Here is a 19862-nt window from a genome sequence, read left to right as displayed (position 1 = left end):
AGCAACGGCTAGAGATACAGCGGAGATAATACGGTTAGCTGGGACGATGGGTTCCGGGTCTGGTTTCTCCTCTGTGGCTGTGCAGAACATACGGGATAAAGCGTCGGCCTTGGTATTTTTAGACCCCGGGCGATAGGAAATAACATAATTAAAACGGGATAAGAAGAGAGTCCATCGTGCTTGCCTGGGGGTTAAACGTTTGGCATCAGCAATATACTGGAGGTTCTTGTGGTCTGTGAGAATAGTAACAGGTATGCGGGAACCCTCCAGGAGATGACGCCACTCAGTAAGGACGAGGATGACTGCCAGTAGTTCCCGGTTGCCGATGTCATAGTTCCTCTCCGCATGAGAAAAGCGTTTGGAAAAGAACCCACAAGGATGTAGCGGCCCTTCATATGTTTTCCGCTGAGATAAGACCGCTCCAGCGCCGATTTCTGAAGCGTCTACTTCTATAACGAAGGGTTGAGAGACATCAGGGTGAACGACGACCGGAGCAGACACAAACAGATTCTTCAATTTCTGGAAGGCCTGAACAGCGGAGGCAGGCCAATTATGACAGTCAGACCCCTTTTTAGTGAGCGCAGTCATGGGAGCCACAACCTTAGAAAAGTCTCGGATAAATCGTCTATAATAGTTCGCAAAGCCGAGGAACCTCTGGAGGGCTTTCAGTCCTTGTGGTTGAGGCCATTGCAGAATGGCATGCAGCTTGTCAGGATCCATTTCGAACCCTGTATCGCTAATGACATAACCAAGGAAGGGTACGCGGGAAACTTCAAATACGCATTTCTCCAATTTAGCGTATAAACGGTTTTCACGAAGGCGTGCCAGGACCTTTTTAACGTGTATCCAATGTGAAATAGGGTCCGGCGAGTGGATAAGTATGTCATCAAGGTAGATGACAACGAATTGGTGAAGATAGTCCCGGAAACAGTCATTAACGAATTCCTGAAATACTGCTGGGGCGTTACAGAGCCCAAATGGCATTACTGTATACTCGTAATGGCCAGAGCGGGTATTAAAAGCTGTCTTCCACTCATCGTTCTGACGGATACGAATGAGGTTGTAAGCACCACGTAAGTCCAATTTAGTGAACACCTTTGATCCCTTCAGGCGGTCGAACAACTCGGTAATGAGTGGCAAGGGGTATGTGTTTTTAATGGTGATTCGATTGAGGCCCCGATAGTCTATGCACGGGCGTAGACCGCCATCTTTTTTAGACACAAAAAAGAAGCCTGCACCGGCGGGAGAAGCGGAGCGGCGGATAAAGCCCTTTTGGAGGTTTTCTTGGACGTAGGCCTCCATGGCCTCAGTCTCGGCCGGGGATAACGGATACACTCTGCCCCTTGGGGGTACGGTGCCAGGAAGCAGGTCAATAGGGCAATCATAGGGACGGTGAGGAGGCAAGGAGTCAGCCTCTTTCTTATCAAACACGTCAGCATATCCCTGGTATTGCGGAGGCAGGGTGGTGGTATCCAAAGAGGCGATTTTCACTAAGCATGGTTGAGGGAACATGCAGGAGGAGCACCGCCAGGAAGTGATCTCACGGGTAGACCAATCGATGTCAGGGTTATGCAGCTGCAGCCAAGGGTAGCCCAAGACAATGGGGGCAGCTGGAGTAGTTATCACATGGAGCGTTATAGTCTCTGTATGGAGAACCCCAACTCTGAGACGAAGCGGGATAGTTTCGTGGGTCACCGCTGCAGGTTGAAGAGGTCGACCGTCAATGGCCTCCACGAAGATCGGGGAGGTTTTCTCCTGCAAGGGTATATTGTGGAGCCTGCAGAAGTCATGGTCAATAAAGTTTCCTGCAGCTCCAGAGTCTATAAGGGCTGGAGCCAGAATGGTGCTTTCCTGAATAGTGAGAGATGTAGGCACAAACATACGAGGCGCCCGGTCATGGGGAAAGGCAGCAGAAAGGCCTAGAGGAGGTACCCCAACCCTCCTTAGGCCTTGTAGTTTCCCTGCTTCACAGGGCAGGAACGCACATAATGTCCTTGTTTGCCACAGTACATACAGAGGTTCTGTTGCCGCCGCAGGGATCTCTCCTCCTCAGAGAGACGTGTGGAGCCAATCTGCATGGGCTCCTCAGGCGGAAGAGAAGCAGAGTCAGAAGAAGCCGGACGTGGAACAAAATGTACTGGAGCCCTCCTTTGGCGATCTCGCTGTACCTGGCGTTCCCGGAGGCGCAGATCAATGTGGCCAATGTAGGCGATGAGTTCTTCCAAATCCGTGGGCAGGTCCCGGGCAGCCACCTCATCTTTTAGGCGGTCAGATAGGCCATTAGTGAAGGCAGCAACCAAGGCATCGTTGTTCCATGCCACTTCTGCAGCCAGGGTACGGAACTCAATGGCATAGTCAGATAAACTGCGTGTACCCTGACGCAGTGAAAAAAGACTTGACGAGGCAATATGGCCGCGACCCGGCCTATCAAACACTTGACGGAAAGTGGTTACAAAGTCAGTATAATCGTTGACCACTGGAGAATTGCGTTCCCAAAGAGGAGTTGCCCAGGCCAGAGCCCTGTCAGTGAGTAGGGAGATGACATACCCCACACGAGCTCTGTCGGAAGGAAACAAGTAGGGAGACATCTCAAAGTTAATGGAGCACTGATTGAGGAATCCACGACAGGTAGCAGGATCTCCTCCATATCTGGGAGGAGGTGGTAAACGGAGGGTATGAAGACCAGGATCAGCAGGCGGTGGAACAGCAACAGGTGCAGCAGCAGGCACAGGAGGAGGACCACGTGCTGGATCGGTCCTCGCCAGGAGTGTTTGCAAAGCCTGCGTAAACTGGTCCATGCGATGATCCAGACTTTCAATACGGGCTTCACAGGTAGACATCTTCTGGCCAATCTCCGCGGGGTCCATGGGGACCCTTGGTACTGTAACGATTATGGTGAGGTAGGACCCCAGATGGCAGAGTTAGCCAGGCCAAACAGGAACCAGAAAGTCAGAGAACCAACCGGGTCAGACAGGTAATCAGGATAAGCCAAATCAGAATCCAGAGACGAGGTCAAACAAGCCGAATCAAATACCAGACGAACAGGAATCAGGAGCCAAATCAGGAGACAGGAACGAAGTCAGCAAGCCGGGTCAAACGAAGAAATAGTCACAGCAACTCGTACAGGAAAACCACAGAATACACCAACCAAGGGTGAACCAGAAGAGGAAGTCCAGGTTTAAATAGGGACAGGTGGAGGTGTGTCCTGCATTAAGGAGGTCACCCGAGGCTATAAGAACACGTTATGTATGTAACGTGTAATATTACTTTTTGGCCACAGGTTTTGCTACCTGTTTGCCGCGTGGTCGGCCACGCGGTGAAGACGCCGACCGGGTAGCGGTGGTACTAGCTGCCCGGGAAGCCGGCTGAGGAGGCAGCGTCGCGGGACCAGCCACGGCGCGGGACCGGAGAGGCAGGTAAGTCCTTACACCTATATTGTGTGCAGGGGATGGGAATACATACGGGCTGGCCACTCCTCAACTGAAATTTGGAATTTTTTTTAATGGATTTTGGTAGATATTCGTTAGATCCGGTTAAATCAACAGTTTTTTTCGTTAGATCTATCACGCAGGAGGCGGTATTCACAATCCTTTATTGTGTGCAGGGGATGGGAATACATACGGGTTGCCCCCTCAACTGAAATTCTGTTTTTTTAATGGATTTTGGTAGATATTCATTAGATCCGGGAATATCAACTGTTTTTTTGGTTAGATCTATCACGCAAGAGGCAATCGTACTTTGTGTGCAGGGGGATAGGTTTTATTTCCTAAATGCTTTATTTCCTATCTTTTAGCTTTGTATAGCGTTTCCGGGGCCGGCCTTAGGTGTTCAGGTGCCCTGTGTGGACCACCCCCGAATTCCACGGAACAGAGGTAGAGCTCAGCGGGACATAAATTCCAAATTTCAGTTGGGGGGCAACCCATATGTATTCCCATCCTCCTGCATGCAAGAGAGGATTGCGAATACCGCCTCCTGTGTGATAGATCTAATGAAAAAAACAGTTGATTTTACCAGATCTAACGAATATCTACCAAAATCCATTAAAAAAAATCCAAATTTCAGTTGAGGAGGTTAGCCCCCTTGAAAAAGATTGTTAATATTGCTTATTTCAGTAAATCTAATGAAAAAAACTGTGAATCAAACCTGATCTAACAAAGATCTAGCAAATGCAATGATCTTTTGTTAAAATTCTTTATATGGGGGCTGACCCAGGGAAGGTGACCATTGATGCTCGAGGGGCAAGCAACAAAAGCAAAGCCTCTTGACCAAAAGTGAAACGTACATCTGATCAGTAGAATAAGCCAGACAAACCCCCTGACCCACGGGATAACATAGAATAATGTAATAAGAGTATCAAAAGGACAGTATCAATACATAGGGTAGGTTTGACTGTGTTATGGGTCAGTAGACTGCTCCTTAAGGAACGGTATCCCCTGGATCCGAAAATTATTTCTGTAGCCACGGTTATCTAGGTCCATGATCTGACATCAGGTGAGGTGCAAACCTTTGCTGAGCTTGATTCCAGGTCTCCACATCAACCAGAACCTGCTGTTTTTTTAGCTTTCATCTTCCAAACTCTGCAGGTGCTGGCATTGTTGTTGGATGGCAGCCCTAACTCCTGCTAAGTCTTCTTTTATGTGTGGTCTGATTTGGTCAGATACAGTAGAGTTTGTTTTTACCTGCATGGCCAGGGCCTGAAAATCCTCTCTGAAAGGTAAAAACTGTTTGTTTTTTTTAAGGAGTCTTGCTCACTTATTAGGGGGACAGACAGGGCGATCTGTCACAAAGACCGGGATCGCCGAACAGTGTGTTGTCTGCCTGGCGCTCAAGTTCGGCACATCGCGGATCGGGTTGACAGATTACTGGGAGGGGCTGGAGAAGACCCAGCAGTCATGGTGCACATTGGCACCAATGACAAAGTGAGAGGTAGGCCGAGTGTCCTTAAAAATGATTTCAGGGACTTAGGTAGCAAGCTTAAGGCAAAGGCCTCCAAGGTAGTATTTTCTGAAATATTACCTGTACCACGTGCCACACCAGAGAGGCAGCGGGAGATTAGGGAGCTAAACAAGTGGCTCAGAAGCTGGTGTAGGAAGGAGGGGTTTAGGTTCATGGAGAACTGGGCCGATGTCTCTGTCGGATACAGGCTCTACGGTAGGGACGGGCTGCACCTCTATGGGGAGGGTGCAGCTGTGCTCGGGGAGAAGATGGCCAGAAGGGTGGAGGAGTGTTTAAACTAGGGAAAGGGGGGAGGGAAACTACAATATAGAAGGGGAAGATAGTGTAGATAGAGAGCTGGGGCTTATAAATGTACCTGGGGGTGGAGCGGAGGGAGGGGTTAGAATAGTTAATAGGGATAGGCTGCATAGGAAAAAAAAACATACACCTCTAAATTGTATGCTTACTAATGCCAGAAGTCTGACCAATAAAACTGACGAACTGGAGTTAATAATGTCTAAGAAAATTATGACATAGTGGGTATAACAGAGACATGGTTGGATGATAGCTATGAGTGGACGGTTAACATACAGGGTTATAGTCTATTCAGGAAGGATCGAAAAAAACAAAAAGGGGGAGGAGTTTGCCTTTATGTAAAGTCCAGCCTAAAGGCCACACTGCGGGAGAATATGTGTGAGGGAAATGATAATGTGGAGTCATTATGGGTAGAAATATATGGAAAGAAAAATACCGTATTTGCTCGATTATAAGACAAAGTTTTTTTCAGAGCAAATGCTCTGAAAAATACCCCTCGTCTTATAATCGAGGTCGTCTTCTAATTAGACCTCAAAAAAATCTCTGCTGGGGCCAGGCTGCTTACCGGTGCTTTGGCAGCGTCTCTTCTATTAGCAGCAGGAAGCTAGCAGAGTGTCACATAATTCTGCCTCCCCCTCCTTCCTCTGGGGGAGGGGCCAGAGAAGTTGCTCGCACAGCTGGGCCCCTGCAGAAGTCTGCGAGTGGGAGATCTGCAGTTCAGGTAAGGGGGTGGGGGGGTGTGGGGGGTTTGAGGTAATATACAGCATATTACAAAAAAAAATCAAAATAGACAAATCACCAGGTCCAGATGGCATTCGCCCCCCGTTCTAAGGGAGTTAAGTAATGTAATAGACACCCCCAATAGCAGGTTTGAGATTTCTCTGTGGATTATATCGAGCAGAGATAATACAATTAGCACAAACATTTTTACAGTAATTTTGGAAAGCGAATGTTGTAAACCTTATCTATTATGGCTACCATCCCTCCTGTTGAGACATGGCTCAGCCCATGACTCTATAAGGCTGCATAGCGAAACAATGATTTCGGCAATATTGGTTTCTTGTCAATATGAAAAATGTTGTTACATAGAGTCGCTTGTTTAGACTGCCAATATCATTTTTCAGACTTAGGGGCTGCATGTCATAAAAAATCTGGTGATCAATTTGTATCTCATTAGTGATTATGGCAAACATCTCTTGAGCAATTCTTTTTGCTTCAATGTCTGCAGGTTATTGCCTAATGCTATAGGATCTTTGCTGTTGGTATGAGCTGCACACTTTATTACAGCTACTTCTTTTGGTAGATGTATAACCGTAAAAGTTCTTCAATTAGGGCTTTATGATTTATCGGTTTCCCTGTGGAGGTAATCAGACCTCTATTTTTCCTCATCGTCAGATGCTAGTAGAATATCATCTACATATAACAATATTTGACTCCTATGCCTTTGAGTGAACTTGGCTATGTTGGAACTCATAGCTTGTGAGAAAATAGCAGGCGATTTACAATAACCTTGTAGCAATCTAGTAAATGTATACCTTTTCCCTTTATACGTAAAAGCAAACCAAAATTGGCTATCTTTATGCAATGGTATACTAAAGAAAGCATTACTTACGTCGATGGAGATCTGGGTGCTTTCTGACATTATTACTTACATTGATTACAGAAAATCACTTTTTTCTCGGATCAAGATCATTTAGTAAGGTATTAGGATCTGGTACCATGGGTGCACGTGGAATTACTGCCCGATTTACAGCTTGTAAATCTTGAACCATTCTCCACCCAGGAGTATTACAAGGACTATCTGGGCAAGGCACAATGATCCCTTTTTCCAATAAACCACTTATTATTGGTGCTATGCCCTCAGGTTTAAGGGAATACTGTCGTTGGTGAGGTCTATAAGTATCCTTTGGTGTTATAGTTACTGGTTCAATCCCTTTTATGAGTCCTACATCAGTAGGTCCTGAGGACCACAATTCCTTAGGTATTTCTTCTAATGATAGTCAAATTAAATTTTCCTCCCACTGATGGACTTCGGGATAAGCCACAAATTTTCGACAAACCGGTTGCCGATATGCTTTAACTTCAGCGTTGTATTCAATGTCTCCTTTATCCCTTTTCCACGAGTGACTAATCTCACATCGCAACACCATATCTCCCACAGACTTCCACTGATCAGTTTGCTGTTTACACAGAGACAAATGTGGTGTTATAACTTTAAAAGGCGCGGTCATACGGTGTGTTAATATACAAGATAATGCCCCTTTTCTTTTGTCTGTCCAGTAAAAATATTCTGTCTGTATTATGGTACTTTGTTCATCTTTTAGATGTGACTCATAGTACTCGTCTCCCCCTGCTGTTTTCTTAACGTATATTGTACAATGAAAATCGTTCGAATGTTGAACTTTTAAATGATCACAGGTCTCAAATGTTTTATGTACAAGTTCTAATGCCTGTATTATGTTTCCCTTATTTTCAGTAAAATCTATGTTCAGAGCATAGTAGTAATGGTCATGTCTTCCCCGATAGTTATTTCTTTCTCCCACTGTAACATCAAACTTGTCTCCCTCAGGTGCAATATGCACTCCCAACTCTTTAATGAAATCTCTTCCCAAGAGATTTACGGGACATACCTTGGCTAATATTACACTGGCAGTAATCTTTTTTGCAGAATCTGGATGTTGTATTTGAAGGGGAACAGATGAGCTTTCATTATGTGTTCTCCCATTTACTCCCTTTATGTGAATTTTACCATTCCCTTTCTGTATGCCCGTACATGTGGAATAATTCAATAGGGTTCGTGAAGCCCCTGAATCTACCAAGAATGTTACACACTTATTATTTATAATTACATCAATTTCAGGTAAATTTGACAATAACAATACATCATGAACATTACTGAGGTCTAATATTTTTCCTGTATTAGTCATTGCTCTGGGGAATTTTGCTTTCTCTAGTCAGGCTCGGGACACTCTTTTGCCCAATGACCTTCCTCTCCACAATTATAGCATCCTTGTGACCGTCTATCACAACTTCCTCTTCTACCTCGGTATGACCGTCTGCCCCTGCCACGACCTCGGAATTTCTCTCACCCTCTTTCATCATTCCCTGTCAATGTCCCTTCATACTCCTCCCCTGCTAACATTATTCTGACTTTATTTTTCTCTCTTTCCTTATACCACTTCTCAGACTGCTTAGCATATTCTAACATATCATTCATCAGGGCTGTACGGAGATTAACCATGTGTTTACCGATGTAAGCATTTATCTCTTTGCGTGTCCCAGACATGAGACATAATAATGAGGGAAGTGACAGCCCACAACAGAATGACGCGTACATTAGACGAGACCGACGACAAATTTTACAGTTTTTCTAAACGTGTCGAGCAACAATAACGCGAATGGTGCATGATCACTTGTAGCACAATGTGTGACAAACATTGTGTGTTATATGAAAATGCGGAGAATCAAATGGTCACGAAAGCAAAATAAAAGTAACAAAAAAGAACATAAACGAATTAGTGATATGTCATATGGTCGAGACCGCGAGGTAGCAAACACGGTAAGAGCATGAGACGTCCTGTAAACAGGAAGTACAATAGAGCTCCTCCACAGTGTGGAGCAGAGGACGACATAAAAGAAATATCAAAATACGAGAATATCAATATATCAAAGTGTTAGAATAACAAAATGTCAAAATGCTGGCCAGGTGTGGTCAAGATCCAGTGTTCAACAATAGTCAGAAAGAACCTGACTAGAGAGCCAGGGGGTCCAGATTTTCGTGTATAAGTGTGTGGTGCATGACGAGTCGTGAGACATTTTTTCCAATACCCTGTGCCTCTCAGCAGTGGCGACTATGTCAGCGAAGGCAGGAGGGAGAAGCGCCTTCCATTGTTTGGCAATACATAATTTAGTGGCTATGAGAATGTGTATAAGATGTTTACGGGTCGAGGGAGGGATAGGGTCGGAGAATACATGGAGTAAAGCAAATTCCGGGAGAAAATCAAAAGGGCAGTGAAAAATGCGGCGTAACAGGGCGAATATTTCCGTCCAAAGCGGCTTCAGGGCTGGACAGCTCCACCATATATGAAGCATAGACCCCGAGTGTCCACAACCTCTCCAGCAAAATTTAGATTGGGTTGGCCATATATGTGAGAGACGGACCGGGGTGAGATACCAGCGGCAACTGAGCTTCTTTTGAAGCTCTATATGGTTGGTGCAGTGGGTGACCCCCCGCATCGCCTCCTCCGCCTCCAGCCATGATTCCAATGGAAATTCCATACGCAGCTCCCTCTCCCAGGCAAGCATATGGGTCAGTTTACGGGCAGAGAAACGAGCAATTAACAGCGAATACCAGATGGAGATGACCCCTTGAAACCTGGGAGCTGAATTGCGCAGGGCAACCAATTGATGGAGAAACGGGGTAGAGTGGCACACGGGAGAAGGTAGAGAGCCAAGCATGTGACGGATCTGTAGGTAACGGAAAAAGTCATGTCGTGGAATGCCGTGTATGGAAGTAAAGTGCGAGAAAGGGAGCAAAACCCCGTCCGTGAATAGGTCTCCCAACGAGGAAAGACCTGGGCGAACCCAATGAGAGATAGTAAAATCAGGGATGAGCAACTCCAGAATCCGTAATGGAGTGATATGTGTGAGGCGATGTAAGGTAGGGAAACGCTTGGCCGCTTTGTCCCATGTGTCAATAGTGTGCCTAGTTGTCGGGGGCAGAGGCAGAAGGCGCGGGCGCTTAGAGCGGGGCAGCCACAAAAGTTGATCGACGGTGAGAGGGGAGATGACACTATTTTCTTGAGCGGTCCAAATTGGGGGGCGGGTCATTTTTAAGGCATTCACCCTGCCCAGCCAAGAGAGCTCATAGCCTCGCCACCTGACAATGTCCCAAACCCTCACAATATTAAGGGTGTTTATGTCGTGGAGTGACTTGGGTAAACGAATACCCAGATAGGAGAGGTGGGACGACCTCCACTCAAACTTGTAAGCGGAGGAGAGATGGACCTTGCAACCCGGGTCCAGATGGAAACACATCGCCTGCGTCTTAGATATGTTGATAGAGTGATAGGAGACTTTAGAGTAGCGGGAGAATTGAGAGAAAAGAGCGGGGAGGGATCGCTCCGGGGAGGTGACTGATGCCAGAATGTCATCCACGAACAACCCGAGCTTGCTAGAGTCGCCATTGGGTAATGGAAACCCAGAAATCAGAGGATCCGAGCGTATGTTGGCCGCTAAGGGCTTGAGCGCGAGCATATAGAGTAATGGGGATAGGGGGCACCCCTGACGGGTGCCAGGCGTGAGGGTGGGTAAATGTATGGAATCTAAATAAGTATTAATGTCCGCAAGTGAGGGTTGGGAAAGGGTAGTATCATGTTGCAGGTTATACAATTTGGAATAATAGGTGGCGAAAGTCTCAACCATCTGAGAGGGGTTGAGAATCTCGCGACCCATAGCGTCAATGATGTGGGAGGAGCGGGATAAAGAAATAGTGTGTCGAAGTTTTCTAGCCAAAAGAGAGTCAGCTTTATTGCCTTTCGCATAGTATTTTTGTTTGAGCTTCATCAACATAAATGCCGTTGAGCGGGCGTTAATTTCCTATAATTGAGATTTAATGTGTTTGATTTTGCGCAAAAGGGAATCAGTCGGATGGCGTTTGTGAAGGGCCTCAGAATCATGAAGTTGCAGGAGCAGGGAGGTCCTATCTGCGAGATATTGTTTCCTAAGATGGGAGGCTAAACTGATCAGCCGGCCACGTATGACTGCTTTATGAGCATTCCACACCGTCTCTACAGAGGAGTTGGAGGAGGCATTGTCATGAAAGTAATTAGTGAGATGCGTCTGAATTTGTTCCTTGTGTGCGGGGTGTGACAACAGGCTGTCATTTAGGCGCCAACTGCCTCTGCCCGAGATAGGATAAGAAAGTGCAAGGGTAAGTATAATCGGGCCGTGGTCAGACCAGGATATGGACCCTATGGAGCACGACTTGGCCGATTGAAGAGTAAATTTATCTAGAAAAATATAATCTATACGGGAGTACGATGTGTGTGGTGCAGAGAAATACGTGTAATCGCGTTCAGAGGGGTGTAGGACCCTCCAGGCGTCAAATAATTGGTTTGAATGTAACAAAGAGGACAAAGCGGAGCCAAGCGTGTGTGTGCGGGAGGTGTGTGTGGAGTGTCTGAAAGTGGAGCTGTCCAGTTGGGGATGAAGAGCCGCATTCAAGTCGCCACATAGGATGACCTGACCCTGTTTTAGGGCGTCAAGTTTGGATAAAAACGAGCTAAAGAATTGAGTTTGGGAGGTGTTGGGGGCATAAAAAGAGGCTATAGTGTATCGGACAGAATTAATGTCACACACCAAGATGAGGTAGCATCCCTGCGGGTCAGGGCATTTATGTATCAAGGAAAATGAAAAGGTGTTAGAAAAGAGGAGCGAGACTCCCGCTCGTTTAGAGGCAGCCATGGAATGATATTGCCAGGGAAAGCGTTTGGAAAATAAATGAACCGTACTAGACTTTTTAAAGTGAGTCTCTTGAACACATATAATATTAGCTTTATGTAACTTGACTTCAGACCACAGGGAATTCCTTTTCTGAGGTGTATTGAGACCCTTGGCATTTATGGAAAGTAAGATTAATTCAGCCATAGGTAAAAAATTTAAAAAAAAATATTTGTGTGGAATAGGACCCGCAGGGGAGCCAAACCCCCGAAATGGAGTGCGAGATAGCAGCATATGGGCGACCACACCCGACCAGACAAAAAGTGACAATGTGGAGTTATAATGTCATTCAAAAGATAAGCATCACTGATTACAAACAAAAAGAAAACATACTGTAAACAATAATAATATAGAACCAGGGCAGAGTGCCCAAACATGATGTGGAAATAGTGTGCTAAAGAGGTAAATAGCACTTGGGGGGTGGAGAGGTGCAAGTGAAAAAAGCACATCCAGCGGGAGGCCGCGTAGCCAAAAACGGTATGGCAGCACGTGGCCGTATGTAGAAACCTGACGAAGACGTGCATATGTATATATAGAAAAAAAAGGGGGGGAAATCGTGTATGCAAGAATGTCGTGTGAAAATTAAAAAAAAAATTGTGAAGTGAAGTGTGCGGTGATGATGAACATCTTCCCAGTAAGGGAAATCAACTAAAGCCCTCGAGTGGAGCAAGAAAGGTCGCAGGCCCATACGGGTCAGAGCCGAATCATGTGGATGGCAATCGCCCAAATGAATCCGGATCGAGGCAATCGAGAAAATGGAGAGTGTGTGTGTAGAGCGTATATGTAAAAAAAAGCAATAACACATATATAAAAATCAGCTAAACAGGAACAAAAAAAAAAAAAAACCCATAACGGATAAATCATATTCGACCCGCTCCAGTCCCTGATGACAGCGTGAGGCCCAACAAGAGTAAATCCACGGGTTACCGTCCTGGGGAGTAACGCGGGCCTTCAGGTTTTCGTCGGGGAGACCTTTTCCATCGCAGTGTCAGGCGGAGGTGGTGCAGGATCAGCAGCCGGGTGAATTCCCCATTTGTGCAGGAGAGCCATTCCGTCCTCCGGGGTTGGAAGACGCGGAGCCATCTCTGACGACGATGAGATGGATGGGGTAACCCCATCTGTAGGGGAATTGATGAGATCTCAAGAGGCTCGTCACGGAGCAAAGGAGCGGCGTCGCTGAAGGGTAAGTTGAGAAAGGTCGGTTAAAAGCATGACGTTCTGAAAACGAAGAGGGAGGTCAGGTTTACGTCTGGCTGCCTGCATTATCCTTTCCTTAGCATCATAAAAATGCACCCTAGTCAGAACGTCCCTTGGGGATTTCAGTGATAGTGCTTTGGGCCTCGTGGCGCGGTGCAGTCTGTCTAGGCGTATGTCAGCGTTATTACCTTCTCCCAGGAGATGTTTGAAGAGGTCTACTACGAAATCTTGCAAGGCCTCTTGGCCTATGTCCTCTGGAATGCCTCGCAGGCGTATGTTGTTCCTCCGGGAGCAGTCCTCCAAATCAGTGTGGGCGTCCGCGAAGGTGTTGTGAGCATCGGCGAATTCTTCCATGTGCCTCTCTAGGTGGTCTGTGCGGTCACCCAGGCCGTCCAGGTCGCGCCGTATGGAATTGGCAATGTCCTGGAAGTCTTGGCAGAGTTGTTCCCGCATTTCGCGTAAAAGCGACTTCATAGTGTGTGAGGTGAGTGAGTGCGTGTCTGTCTTGACCCAAGTCGTCCTGTTGGGTGTCTGATGGCGATGGAGGTCTGGAGCGGGAAGACAAGTTAGGGCCTGTGGAAGCGTCTGAGTCCTCCTCTTGGTCACGAGGTAGGCCCGATGTGCGGGATGAGTGTTTTTTCCGGATTTTCGGCATTTTCGCAGATTTTTTCGTGCGGTGACCCGACATATACGTGGAACAGTCAGGGTGAAGCAGTAAGGTGAAAATCGCCACCGATGGATGCAGATAGAATGCTGAAAAGTTGGCTAAGCGCGGAGCTCCTACACCTTACGTCCGCTCAGTTCGCCATCCAAACCACGCCCCCAAATTTATTTTTTAATTGCTGCTCATAAGCAGAATATGGATCTGGATCAGGAGGTGGGGTTAATCCACTAAAGATATCAAAGACCTTTTTCAGTCTATGAAAATATTGATCCACATCCTCCCCATCCTTTTGCGTACATCTATTTATCTCCGTCCAATTTGTTCTACGAGCCTATCTGGTTGTGCAAACTGTTATGAGGGTGTTTAATCGGTTAATTAAATCACCATGGCCCCATGGGAGTGGTTGTCCCGCATTATCGTACCCATTCCAACTCCATTCTACTGAGCTCCAATCTGATCCCAAAACCCTTCGACAAGCTCTTTCTATTTCTTCACCATTTAATCGGTAACTGTTACAGAGCCCTCGTATATCTGCCTCAGACTAGGTTTCCACTAGACTTGGGGACCAGGGGGCTCTTCGTGTTCGTCTTCGTGCTCGTCTTCAGGCGAATATTCGCGGACATTCTTCGTGTTCGGGTTTTCTTCGTTTTCCCCGGTTAAGGGGTTAAAACGGGGTTAAAGCTGCTCTGGCGCCAGGAGTTTAAATGTCCGTATGAGCAACTCTATTGGTCGTCAGCAGGGGGCTCGTCTGCCATTGATTGATGGCAGACGAGCCCCCTGCTGGCGACCAATAGGGTCGCTCGTACAGACTGTTAAACTCCTGGTGCCGTAATTGTCCGGCAGATCCCGCTGGTCTCCCTGTTCTATCATTTATTAACTGATAGAACAGGGAGACCAGTGGGATCTGCCGGGTAAGTTGCAGCATTGGGATTTTAAAAGTCTGAACGAGAGACTCTGTTGGTCGCTCGTACAGACTTTTAGGCTCCTGGTGCTGTAACTTACCCGGCACATCCCACTGGTCTCCCTGTTCTATCAGTTAAATGTCCGTACGAGCGACCAATAAAGTCGTTCGTACGGACATTTAACTGATAGAACAGGGAGACCAGTGGGATGTGCCGGGTAAGTTGCAGCATTGAGGTTTTAAAAGTCTGCACGAGCGACTCTGTTGGTCGCTCGTGCAGACTTTTAAAACCCCAATGCTACAACTTACCCGGCAGATCCCACTGGTCTCCCTCCCTGTTCAATTAATTAAATGTCCGTACGAGCGAACAATAAAGTCGCTCGTACGGACATTTACCTAATTGAACAGGGAGGGAGACCAGTGGCATCGGCAGGGTAAGTTGCAGCATTGAGGTTTTAAAACCCCAATGCTGCAACTTGCCCTGCAGATGCCACTGCTCTTTAACTAATTGAACAGGGAGGGAGACCAGTGGCATCTGCAGGGTAAGTTGCAGCATTGGGGTTTTAAAACCCCAATGCTGCAACTTACCCGGCACATCCCACTGGTCTCCCTCCCTGTTCAATTAGTTAGTACGCGCCGGGTTAAATGTCCGTACGAGCGACCAATAAAGTCGCTCGTACGGACATTTAACTAATTGAACAGGGAGGGAGATCAGTGCCATCGGCAGGGTAAGTTGCAGCATTGGGGTTTTAAAACCTCAATGCTGCAACTTACCCGGCAGATCCCACTGGTCTCCCTCCCTGTTCAATTAATTAAATGTCCGTACGAGCGAACAATAAAGGCCCTGAAATAAATTATTTCAGGGCCTTAAACGTTTTATCCCCTGAAGTCACTACAACTTCAGGAGGGCATTTTATCTCTGGATAAGTATTAATGAAATAATTCCTACTGTAAGTTAGGTGCCAGAAAACAGATGACCAAACACACACACACCAACACAAGCTCTGTCACACCAACATCCAGACACACATACCAGGACAGGCTTTGCCACACTGACACCCAAACACACACACCAGGACAGGCTCAGCCACACCAACACCCAAACACACACCAGGACAGGCTCTGCCACACCGACACCCAAACACACACCAGGACAGGCTCAGCCACACCAACACCCAAACACACACCAGGACAGGCTCTGCCACAACGACACCCAAACACACACCAGGACAAGCTCTGCCACACCAACACACAAACACACACACACATACCAGGACAAGCTCTGCCACACCCACACACATCAGGACAGGCTCTGCCACACCCACATCCAAACACACACACCAGGACAGGCTCTGTCACACCAACACCCAAACACACACCAGGACAGGCTCTGCCACACCAACACCTATACACACACACCCCAGGACAGGCTCTGCTACACTGATAACCAAAAACACAAACAGCAAGACACAATCTACGTCACAAACATCTACATCGGGATGGATTATTCATACTGCATTGTCGTTTATACCCAGTACCCTTTTAGTATAGATTAATGTGGTGCCCCCACACCCTTGTATGATCGCCTCCAGCCGCCACTATTTGTTTTAACGCCCCCAGCAAGCCCCTCCCTTTATTATTGATTTATGTAATGGCCCTATCGTATATATGCGTTAGACATGCATTTTTAACTACATAATATGTACTTATCTCTTTGAAGTAAAGACTATGATTGACACATGATTTCAAAATTACAGTTGAACTGGCAGTTTAGTTAATATTATACCCTGCTGCCGATATATATAAATATTATATCCTGCTGCTGATATATATATAAATATTAGCCCCTGTTGCCCATATATATTAATATTACCCCCAGTTGCCGATATATATTAATATTAGTCCCTGCTGCAGATATATGTTAATAGTAGACCCTGCTGCAGATAGGAGGTATAGATCAACACATTAACACACAAACCCAGCTTTGCATGTATAGATCAATTGAAATTCACTTGTGATCTCAGCAATGAAGGTATAAATACATGGAAACAGCATTGCAGGTATTAATCAACTGAATAAGACATAAAAAACCCTGTATTTGCAGGTATACATAAATAATGTATGGAAACATGGCATAGCAGATATGGATCTACAGAATAACACAAAAACCCAGCTTTGCGTGTATAAATAAATTGGAATTCACATAAAAACACGGCATTAAAGGTATATTTAAAACCCCCTAAATTACAGGCATAGATCACAGGTTGCACACCCCAAAGCGAGCCCTGGCGTCCACACTGCCCACATAGAACCTGACCAGCACCCGGATAACACACATGCCATCTTTGTCCCCAAATAGTCCAGCACAAGTCAACTTTGTCCCCAAACAGCCCGGCCTGTGCCATCTTTGTCCCATATATACCCTGCCTGTGCCATCTTGGTCCCCAAGGCTCAAACATCCTGCTAGTGTCATCTTTGCCCTTCCACAATTATACATCTATGATACACACAAACACTTTTACAGTCACTCACTAATTCACACTTTCATTCATCCACACATTAACTCATGCTCTTCCTCATTCAGACTATTCATCCACATATTAACTCATGCTCTCCCTCATTCAGACAATTCATCCACATATTAACTCATGCTCTCCCTCATTCAAACAACTCATTCACATATTAACTCATGCTCTCCCTCATTCAGACAATGAATCCACATATTAACTCATGCTGTCCCTCATTCATACAATGCATCCACACATTAATTCACACTCTTTACTTATTGCAATATTCTTACTACCCTCTTCCTCACTATCTACCCCCTCTCCCTCCCTTATCATTTTCTACCCTCTCTCCCTCCTTTCTCACTATCTACCCCCTCTCACTCCCTTATCACTTTCTACCCCATCTCCCTCCCTTATCACTTTCTACCCCCTCTCCCTCCCTTATAGATTGGAACCACATTTGCTTTAACTATTGATAACTAAAATATCAAAGCTTGCTGAACTTGTTACCGTATTTGCTCGATTATAAGACGAGGTTTTTATCAGAGCAAATGCTCTGAAAAATACCCCTCGTCTTATAATCGAGGTCGTCTTCTAATTAGACCTCAAAAAAATGTCTGCTGGGGCCAGGCTGCTTACCGGTGCTTTGGTCCCGAGAAGCATCTCTTCTATTAGCAGCAGGAAGCTAGCAGAGTGTCACATAATTCTGCCTCCCCCTCCTTCCTCTGGGGGCGGGGCCAGAGAAGTTGCTCGCACAGCCGGGCCCTGCAGAAGTCTGCAAGTGGGAGATCTGCAGTTCAGGTAAGGGGGTGGGGGGTTTGAGCGTGTGTGTATGTGTGATTAATGGAATGAATGAGTATTTAAATGTTTGTGAATGAGTGTGTGTGTGATAGCATGGATGTGTAAGGGGGGGCTTGGTAGCATGGCATAGGGAGGCTGTACTCAAACTCCTATCATCCCCAGGTTCCAGCATGTACTGGCTGCCTTGGCTTGATAGGAGTTTGATTGCTGTTAGAAGATATATATATCTATAGATATATATATATATATATATATATATATATATATATATATATATATATATATATATATATACCTCCAGAAATGCCTTTTAACCCCCTATATGCCACTCTGGGCATATAGGGGGTTAAAAGGCATATCATGGGGCAGAGTGGCATATAGGAGGGCATAAGACATTTCTGGAGGCAGAGTGGCATATAGAGGGTTAAAAGGCACATCATGGGGCAGAGTGGCAAATAAAGGGGGATTAAGGCATTTCTGGGGGCAGAGTGGCAACCTTGGGGGCAGATGTGCATAACTGGGGGGGCAGGTTGGCAAATTAAAGGAAATAAAAAAAAATATATTTTTCTCAATCATAGCTTTTATTAAATATGAAAAAATTGTTTACATGAATTAATATTTACCAGTAAAACTTTTTTTCCTATAGGGTAGTCTTATATTCAGGCTTTTTGTTTTTTTCCTAAATTAATATTTAGATTTTGGGGGGGGTCGTCTTATGATCAGGGTCGTCTTATAATCGAGCAAATACGGTAATTCAAAAATTCATAGGGCTTGTCCCGAATCAAAGTAAATACTACTAACATTGCAATGAACACGTTAAGATGCTTGGAAAAGCCCTTAGACAAGAACACAAAAAAATCTTACATTGCAAGAATAAGACCCCAGAAGGTTATGCTTTTAGCATAAGCCAGATAGCTCAACTGCTTTAAACAATGCTATGTAGAGCTATATAATTTATAGCCCACTGATAACTCTGATAATCCTGAAGGCGTTTCGGTGTCTATCAACCAATATTCAGAAAAATACTTTCTTATTACCGAGGAGGAAATAGACAACGCTATCACCCCTGTTGGAAAGAGCCAGCCAGCGAACTGACTATATTGTACTACAAGACATTCAAAAAGAAACTTATGCCACACCTTGTGAATACCTTTAACTCACTCTCTCAGGATGCCAATTTTCCATTACAATCTCAGGAAGCCCATATTACAATCCTAGCCAGGAAGAGACCTTGATATTTTCCCTAACTACAGGTAGATAACGCTTTACAATGTCAACATAAAAAAGATAATGCCTGAGGCTATTCATAGTGACCAAGTGGGGCAATACAAATAAAATTCTGAATGTTATCCAGTGGGCTAAACATGAGAATATTCCGACTCTACTGGTTTCCACAGATGCTAAGAAGACGTTCAACAGGGTGAGCTCGACATACATGAACACAGTGTTGAAAGGTATGAGATTAAGCCCAAACTTTCTGAAATGAATTGCTTCTCTGTACAATGCCCTTTCTGCGCGTGTCCACGTAAATGATGAGCTGTTGAACCCATTGACCTTGCCGAACGCGAGGAGGCAGGGACGTTCCCTTTCCCCTCTGTTGTTTGTTCTAGTCCTTGAACCACTGATGAACACAATACAACTTAACCCAGACATTCAGGGAGTGCTCATAGGACATACATGTCTTTGACGATAATCTTTTATTCCTTGCTACAAATCTAATTATATCCCTCCCATTATCTTATCTGAATGCTTCCACTTTGAGCTTCTTAGCAATTTTCAGATTAATTACCGTATTTGCTCGATTATAAGATGACCCTGATTATAAATTGACCCCCCAAAATCTAAATATTAATTTAGGAAAAAAATAAAAAGCCTGATGATAAGACGACCCTATAGGAAAAAAGTTTTACTAGTAAATATTAATTCATGTGAACTATTTTTTCATATTTAATAAAAACTATAATTGAGAAACTTTTTTTGTTTTTATTTCCTTTCATTTGCCAACCTGCCCCCCCAGTTATGCACATCTTCCCCCAGGCTT

This window comes from Spea bombifrons, chromosome 7 (assembly GCF_027358695.1).
Source record: "Spea bombifrons isolate aSpeBom1 chromosome 7, aSpeBom1.2.pri, whole genome shotgun sequence".
NCBI lineage: Eukaryota > Metazoa > Chordata > Amphibia > Anura > Pelobatidae > Spea > Spea bombifrons.
Note: the sequence above shows the minus strand (reverse complement) of the source record.